General features: G+C 40.7%; 1 protein-coding gene across 7 annotated transcripts in view; it reads left to right on the forward strand.

Moving 5' to 3' along the window:
* The window catches only part of ZNF148 (zinc finger protein 148), a 142,681-nt gene that overhangs the window by 42,466 nt on the left and 90,936 nt on the right, over nucleotides 1–9,279 (forward strand). For 5 of the 7 annotated variants that reach the window (XR_002830265.1, XR_002830266.1, XM_006092840.3 and 2 more), the window contains exon 2: nucleotides 1,445–1,525. The gene's annotated coding sequence lies outside the window, so the exon portion shown is untranslated. Of the gene's footprint in view, nucleotides 1–1,444; nucleotides 1,526–5,406; nucleotides 5,464–9,279 lie in introns of those variants that run through there. The other 2 variants (XM_023757345.1, XM_023757346.1) reach the window with 2 other exon arrangements.

The following is a 9,279-nucleotide window of genomic DNA, read 5'->3' on the forward strand; positions in this document are numbered from 1 at the left end:
GGTACAGGATTTTTAAGGGGTCACAGCCGTAGGGGGAACAAGAATTTTGTCGTCCCCAAAATTATGGCATAAGGAATTTTTTTAGGCTGGTTAAATGGGTTTTAAAAAAAAAAAAAAGATCCTCCCCCCGCGGATTATTTTTCTGTTGATTTTTAGAGAGTAGAAGGGAGGGGGAGAGACAGAGAGAGAGACATCTATGTGAGAGAGACACATTGATTGGTTGCCTCCTGAACACGCCCCAACCAGAGACAGGGATCAAGTCTGCAACTGCGGTATGTACCCTTGACTGGAATCAAACCTGGGACCTTTCAGTCTGAAGGCCGATGCCCTATCCACTAAGGCAAATCTGCTAGGATGTTTTCTTAAAATTTTTTAATAACATTTTTTATTGGTTTTGAGAGAGAGAGAGAGAGAAGAAGGGGGGGGAGAGAGAGAGAGAGAGAGAGAGAGAGAGAGAGAGAGAGAGAGAGGAGAGAGAGAGAGAGAGAGAGAGAGAGAGAAAGAGAGAAAGAAAAAACATTGATGTGAGAGAAATAGCCTGCAACCTGGGCATGTGCCCTGACTGGGAATCTAACTGGCAACCTTTCAGGACAATACTCAACCAACTGAGCCACACCAGCCTGGGCTAGGCTGATTAATTTTAAGAAATTGAAGACCTGGGAGAAGTTCTGAAAACCAAATAGAAGTTACCCTTTGTAAAAGATACTTTCATTTATATGGGGAATTTCCATTTGTAAGGGTATCTCCCTCATGTTCCTGGGGAGGGAGGGCCTGGGATGATTTGTCTCTATAAACCTATCACTTCAGAAGACAAGTCTCTGTAATAACCTTACCCTTGTTTACTGTGCTTTTTCTGGTAACCTTCCATAACTGACTCCCTCCAGCCACATCTTCTTTTGTCTTCACTGAAGATGGTATTTAAAGTGGTGGTTTCAGCCATTTTGGTGAGTTACCCAGTTTTGCTGGGTCTCTCCCATGTATTCAGGAGGTTTATATATTACTAGAGGCCCTATGCACGAAAATCATGCAAGGGGCTCGGACCTCACAGCCCCCGCTTCATCTGGAACGTCGTTTGGCTGTCTAGTCTAATTAGCATATGCTTTTATTATTATAGATTTTAATAAAACACATTTTGTGCTGTTTCCTTTTATAAGTTGTTTAAGATTATTCTAGATTATGGCCCTGATTTTAAAGAAATCTTTATCCTCAGAAGTTAAATTTGAAAAAAGTCTAATTAGTGTCAGGGTCATTTCTTATCTTTGTGATATCATTTAGTACTGATGGGTCATTGTTAGTTGCTACTAATTTGATTTAATAAACAGTATTTTCATGGAAAAATTTTTGTTAGATTTAGCATATTTAGATATAACTACTTTACCTGACTTAAAGAATATGTCTAATATTGATACTTTTGGGGGTAATTTCTATTTTTGTATTTTTGTAGGATAGAGGGAGGAATCAACAGCTTGGAAATTCAGCTAAGTGATCTGGCGGGATGGGCATTTGCCTGACATATTTTATAGAGGTAATCCAATACTGTTTTACTCAATCTTTTTTTTTCCACCTGTGTTAGATGCCCATATGCTTGCATGTAAACACATCTATAACTGCATTTATTAGACAATCCCTTTTCTTCTTATACCCACTTACATAGCTTGAATATTATGCATACATAGCATACCATTATATATAGATATAACATTTGCACATTGAAATAAATTAATGCTATTAGTTTTGTTAGGATGAAGACCAATGTCTTTTATCACTTAAGTAGATTACTTGCATGTTTCTTTTTTAGGCCCCAATTCCCTTATTTTAGGAAGACAGATGATCCTTTCCTTTCTCATTGGCCTGTGTTGGAGTATATATTGGACCTGTGCTTTTATCTTTCAAAGTGAAAGAAAATGAAACATTTGACAGTTGTCAGGGTATTTACGTATCTGTCAGTGGCACACATTCTCATGTTGCTCATAAATTTTATTTGAGAATTCTCTTAAAACAAGGATGTGGAAATACTAGCAATTTTAGTGGCCATATTTTCAGATTTTTTTTTTCTTTTTTCACATTTTTTGGTAATTGTCATGTTCAGCATTTTATCATTCCTTACCAAAGGGCTTATAAGAGGAATACACACTTATGTAGTAGAGAATATTATAAGGTAACAAAGCGGGAGGGGGGGGGGCTTTCCCTATTCTCATTCACTGTTAACATTTGTGTGTGTGTGTGTGTGTGTGTGTGTGTGTGTGTGTGTATGTATGCATGCTTCCAGACATTTTCTATACAAGTGCAAGCATTTCTGTCTCTACCGTGTTAACAAATTTTTTACACAAATGAGGTCATACCTATTGTTCGGCAACATGTCTTTTTTTAAATTTTTTTTATTGATTTGAGAGAGGAAGGGAGAGGGATAGAGATACAGAAACATCAATGATGAGAGAGATTCATTGATTGGCCGCTTCCTGCACGCCCCCATCAAGGATCGAGCCCACAACCCAGGCATGTACTCTTGGCCGGAATCAAACCTGGGGCTCTTCAGTCCGCAGGCCAACACTCTATCCACTGAACCATACCGGCTAGGGCCAGCATGTCTTTTTTGTTGTGGTTAACGTCTATATATCTTTGCATATCATTCCTTATTTCATTCTGTGTAGTATTCTAATATTTGGATGTACCATAATTATTTAAACTGGTCCTCCTTTTATGGATATTTATTTATTTTTTTAACTGAAACACTTTAATGAATAGACTCTTTTGAGCAGTTTTTGGTTGTAGAAAAATTGAACGGATAGTACAGACAATGCCATATACCCTCACCTCAGCCCAGCTTTCCCTATTTTATTTTTCCCCTCTTTATTTTATATATTTATTTCCTAACACCATTTACCCCCCCATACCCTCCTCTACCTTTACTCACCCTCCCTACCCCCCACCCTACATAACCACTACACTGTTGTCCATTTCCATGAGTTCTTTTTTTTTCTTTTTTGCTCAATTCCTTCACCCCTGGATATTTATAGGTTTTTAGTTTTTTGCTGTAATAAATGCTAATAATGTGAATATTCTTGGGTATGTCTTTGCACATATTTAAAAATATATTTGAAATATAAATTCCTAAGAGAAATATTATTGGGCCAAAGAGTATATTCGTTTAATAATTTGGTGGATGAATTGCCTAACTAAAAAGATTGCCCTAATATCAGTGGTCTAGCCGGAACCGGTTTGGCTCAGTGGATAGAGCGTCGGCCTGGGGACTGAAAGGTCCCAGGTTCGATTCCGGTCGAGGGCATGTACCTGGGTTACGGGCACATCCCCAGTAGGAGATGTGCAGGAGGCAGCTGATCGATGTTTCTCTCTCATCGATGTTTCTAACTCTCTATCTCTCTCCCTTCCTCTCTGTAAAAAATCAATAAAATATATTTAAAAAAAAATATCAGTGGTCTAGGAAAATGGGAATCCTTTTTGACAACACTTGCTAGTGTCATCCATATATATAAAAGCCCAGTGACCATTATGGCGGAATGACCAGTTGCTATGATGTGCACTGACTACCAGGGGGCAGACGCTCAATGCAGGAGCTACCCCTTGGTGGTCAGTGCGCTCCCACAGGGGGTGCACCGCTCAGCCAGGAGCCAGGCTCATGGCTGGGGATTGCAGCTGTGGCGGCAGGAGCCTCTCCTGACTCCGCTGCAGCACTACCAAGTGGTGGCAGGAGGCGCAGCAGCTGGGATGAGCGTGAGCAGTGTGGCGCCTGTCCCCAATTCGGGCTCCTCCCTGGCTGCCTGCTGCTTGGCGAACTGCTACATCCCCCAAGGGGTCCTGGATTGCAAGAGCATGTCTGGCTGCTGGTTTAGGCCCGATCCTCCGAGGGGTCCCAGATTGTGAGTGACAATGTCATAGCTTACAAACTGCTACATCCCACACACAGTTAAACAATAACCGTGGCTTCTGCAGTATTTGAAAAAGAAATCTGTGGCTGCTTAATCCTAATTCATCAGGAGAATCTCCAAACTGTCCACATCCTGTTTATTCTACATGGAGATGAACATGCATTCCTATATATTTAGAATAGTCTCTTAGATTTAAAAATTAAAACCTGGCAAGGCTACCCTAACACTGAAAAAACAGGATGATACAGCAATGACATGCATGGACTCTGGCTTGCACATTTTGTGGTCAGCCCTGATTCTAACACTTATAACTGTGTGACAAAGCCAATTATTTAACTTCTCTCTGCTTCAATTTTTCCACCCATAAGATGGGGAAAATGGTACTTCTGCCTCAGAAGGATCATGTTATGAACTACTTTTTATAATCAGGGCAAATAAATGTAGCTGCCCATACAACAGCAAGATGCCTTTGACCTGTATGAAAAGTATGGTCACTGGTGGATGCAGCGCCCCGGATTGTGAGAGGGATGTCCAACTGCCGAGTCCCGGATTGTGAGAGGGCGCCGGCTGGGCTGAGGGATCTCCCCCTCACCTTTGTGCACAAATTTTGTGCACCAGGCCTCTAGTACTTTAATATTTGTCAATGTTTTGATTTTTAGTATCGCTTTTCAGATTTTCATTGAGTGAGTGTGAGCATTTATTCCATTATTATTGGCCATATGTATATTTTCAGTGATCTATTTGGTCACGTGCTGAGCCTGTTGTCATTTGTTAGGCAAGTTATTTTCACTGAGTTTTTGCCTATCTTTTGATTTTCTTTTTGCCATGTAGAAGTTTTAATTTTTATGCTTGAAATCTTTTCCTTCATAGTTGGGGGTGGGAAGGTTTCTGTGTAAAGTTTAAAAGGTCTTCATCATTAATTATAGGACTCACTGTTCCCTCCACATTATACCATCTCTGAGTGACCTGAATCGCTTGTTTGTCATAGTTTGACATTATTATTTTCTTAGTGACACATAAAATAGTTGTGTATCTTGAGATTAGTAGTTTTAGATTCAGTGAAGTGTGGTAGATGAATAAAAGTTAGTGTAGGTTTTCTATTTTTTTTATGGTTTAAATTGTTTAAAATCTTGTTATATAAACACTATTTGGTATAAGCAATGGTTGTAGATATCCAGCTTTACTTTTTCCCAGATGGCTAACCAATTGTCTTCATATTGAATGATGTATTTCTTTTCTGTATATTTGGAATGCCACATTTATCATATACTAAATTTCCAGTTACTGAGGAGGTGGGGAAGGCTGTTTCTGAAATCAGTTCTGTTAAGTTCATTGGCCTGCCTGTTTTTGTATTGATAATATTAAGAGAATTCACTAAAGGAAGTGCTTATAAAATTAATATGCATAATTAATTAAAATTTATTTTTAAATTGATTTTAGAGAGAGAGGAAGGGAGAGGCAGACAGACAGACAAACACTGATCAGCTGCCTCCCGTACGCGCCTGACCAGGAGTCGAACCTATGACCCTTCAGTGTATGGGATGATGCTCCAACCAACTGAGCTACATCGGCCAGGGTACATAATTAATTTTTTATATGAATAATAGATGACATCAGGACTAATAATGGAAGAAAAGGTATATATTCACAATAACAACTAAAAAGATAAAATGCCTGGAAGTGATCTACTTGAAAAATTTGAAGCTCTACTGAGGGATAAGAAAGAAAATTTGAATCAATTCAAATTTTTGATAGGAAGATAAGATACAAAGCTGTCATTTCACTATAGAAATACCATTGATTTTTGTTAATTGATCTAATATCTTGTGACCTTGCTGAACTTTTTTTTTGAGAGTGTGCTGAACTTGTTTATTAGTTTTTGTAGCTTTTTTGTGGCTTCATTGGGAAATTTCTACATACAGAATCACTAGAGAATAAAGACAAGTTTTTTCCTTCCTAATCTGGATGCCTTTAGTTATTTATTTGTTTATGCCTGCTTTATTTTACTAGCTAGGACCTTCATTGTTGAATAGAAGTGGTTAAAATGGATATCATGATTTTTACAAGGAAAATATTTAGTGTTTAACCATGTAATATGATGTTAGTTGTGGGAATTTTGTGGATACCTTTTATCAAGTTGAGGAAATTCTCATGGATGTGTACTGAGTTTTGTAAATGTTTTTTTTTTCTGTGTTTATTGAAATAACTAGGTAGTTTTTGTCTTTTATTGTCTTAATATGGTTACATTAATTGACTTCCAAATTTTAAATCAACTGCATTCATGGGGCAATTCTACTTGGTAATGGTGTGTAGGCCTTTTTATATGTTGCTGGATTCCTTTAGCCAATATTTAGTAAGCATTTTTGTATCTTTGTTTAAACAGGAGAGATAGTGGTATGTAGTTTTCATGTGATGTCTTTGTTTGACTTTGGCATCTGGGTAACTCTGGCTTCATAGATTGAGCTGTAAAATGTGCCCTCTTCTGTTTAGTGGAGGAGTTTATGAAGGATTGGAATTTCTTCTTTAAATATTTGATGGAATTAATCAGTGAAGCCATTTGGGCCTTTTTGTGTGTGTGTGTGGGGAAAGATTTTAAAGTACTAATTCAGCTTGTTTTTTGTCATAGTCAGACTTTTCCATCTGTAGTCATTTTTTATAATATGTGTCTTTTTAGGAATTTTTCCATTTGATAAAAGTCTAATTTGTTGGCATAAACTTGTTTATAATATTCCTTCCCTCATAATTCTTAAAAAATTTTTTTTTTATTCGGAGGGGTGTCAGTGGTAATGTTCCTTCTTTTATTCCTGATTTTGGTAATTTGTGTTTATTTCTCTCTTTGATTTTGGTCAGTCTACTTTAAAGTTTTTCAATTTTGTTGACTTTTTTTATTTTTAAAGAACCAAGTTTTTCTCTAATTTACCGTTTTATATTTTACTAGTGACCTGGTGCATGGATTTGTGCACATTGAAAGGAGATTAATTAGAAGGTGGCTGGCGGGGCAGGACTAGGCGAGATGGGCTGGACACATCCTGGAGCCAACCTCCCGTGGTCCTTCCCCCGTGTTTTTGGAGTGAGCGGGGTCCCTCCAGCATGTGGGGTCCCTCGGCCTGGACTGCGGGGATTGGGCCGAAACCGGCTCTCCGACATCCCCGAAGGGTCCCAGAGCGCAAGAGGGCACTCCACAAAGTTGCTGTTGTACAGGGTGTGGAATACAAATGCAAGTGTGCAGTAAACCAGATTCGGGGCCAACAGTGCTGCTGCAACAACATAATCCACTGCTGAAGGTGAAATTGCGTGGCCCTGTGAGGAATCGGGCTCCCTCCTCTCTGGTTTTGGAGTGCGTCACCCGAGAACTGCTGCTGCCAAGTCACTGCAGCTTGGCAGCTCCTTTGTTGAGCCTCTGCCCCTGGTGGTCAGTGTGCATCATAGTGACTGGTCGGATGGGCAGAGGGACACTTAGCATATTAGCCTTTTATATATATAGGTTACTTTCTTCTTTGACCTTTATTATTCCATTACATCTGCATGTTTTAGGGTTTAGTTTGCTCTTTTACTGTTTTGTTAAGGTTGGAGGCTCATATTATTGATTTGAGACTTTCTTTCAAATATAATCTTAAATTTGTAAATTTCCTTCTGAGTACTGCTTTAACTGCATCCCATAGAATTATAAAATTTAAATTTTTTTTTTCTTATTTCAGAGAGAGGAAGGGAGAGGGAAAGAGAGATAGAAACATCAATGATGATAGAGAATCACCAATCAGCTGCCTCCTGCACATCCCCTACTGGGGATCGAACCTGCAAACCAGGCATGTACCCTGACCGGGAATTGAACCCTAACCTCCTGGTTCATGGGTTGACGCTCAACCACAGAGCCACACTGGCTGGCCCTATAGATTTTGATATGTTTGTTTTCATTCAGTTAAAAATATCCTCTAATTTATCTTTAATTTCTTCTTTGACCCTTATCTTATTTAGAACTGTAAAGTTTAATTTCCAAACCCTTGAGGATTTTCCAGTTTCTAATTTAATTGATATCTAATTTAATTCTGTTATGGTTAGAGAACATACTTTATATGACTTCTGTTCATTTACAGTTATGGGACTTATTTTATGGTCTAGGACAGCCGTGGGCAAACTATGGCCCGCGGGCCGGATCCGGCCCGTTTGAAATGAATAAAACTAAAAAAAAAAAAAAGACCGTACCCTTTTATGTAATGATGTTTACTTTGAATTTATATTAGTTCACACAAACACTCCATCCATGCTTTTGTTCCGGCCCTCCGGTCCAGTTTAAGAACCCATTGTGGCCCTTGAGTCAAAAAGTTTGCCCACCCCTGGTCTAGCATTTTGTCTGTTTTGGAGAATGTTTCATATGTGCGTAAAAACAGTATGTATTCTTTTGTTTGCTGGAGTTTTTTTATATCCAGTTAAGTCTAGTTCGTTGGTAGTGTGGTTCAAGTTTACTAATTCTTAGTATTGCTAATTTTCTGTCTAGTTAGTCTGTCAATTATTTAGAGTGGGGTATTGAAATCTCCTGATTTTTTCCCCCCTTCAATGATGTTAGTTATTGCTTCATTATTTTGGGGCTCTGCTCTGTTTTAGGTACATTTACATTTATAATTATTATAATACTAGAGGCCCGGTGCACAAAAATTTGTGCACTCGGTGGGGGGGGGGTCCCTCAGCCCATCCTGTGCCCTCTCGCAGTCTGGGACCCCTCAGGAGATAATGACCTGCTGGCTTAGGCCTGCTCCCGGGTGGCAGAGGGCAGGCCCAATCCCTAGGTGCAGCTCCTGGTTGGGCTCAGAGCAGGGCTGATTGGGGAGTTGGGGCGCTGCCCCCTGTCATGCACAGAGCAGGGCGGATCGGGAGGTTGCGATGCCACCCCTAGTCAAGCTCAGGGTAGAGCCAATTGGGGGGTTGGGGCACCGCCCCTTGTCACACTCAAGGCAGGGTCGATAGGGAAGTTGCGGCGCCACCCCCTGTCACGCACAGAGCAGGGCCAATCAGGGGGTTGGGGTGTTGCCCCCTGTCATGCACAGAGCAGGGCCGATCAGGGGGTTGAGGAGCTCCCCCCTGTCACGCACAGAGCGGGGCCGATCAGGGGGTTGAGGAGCTCCCCCCTGTCACGCACAGAGCGGGGCCGATCAAGGGGTTGAGGAGCTCCCCCCTGTCACTCACAGAGTAGGGCCGATAGGGGAGTTGGGGCACCGCCCCCTGTCACACACAGAGCAGGGCGGATCAGGGGGTTGGGGCGCTGCCCCCTGTCATGCACAGAGCAGGGCCCATCAGGGGGGTTGGGGCTCCGTACCCTGTCACACACAGAGCAGGGCCCATCAGGGGGTAAAGGAGCTCTCCCCTGTCACGCACAGAACAGGCCCATCAGGGGGTT

The sequence above is a fragment of the Myotis lucifugus genome, unplaced genomic scaffold, assembly GCF_000147115.1.
Source record: "Myotis lucifugus unplaced genomic scaffold, Myoluc2.0 scaffold_105, whole genome shotgun sequence".
NCBI lineage: Eukaryota > Metazoa > Chordata > Mammalia > Chiroptera > Vespertilionidae > Myotis > Myotis lucifugus.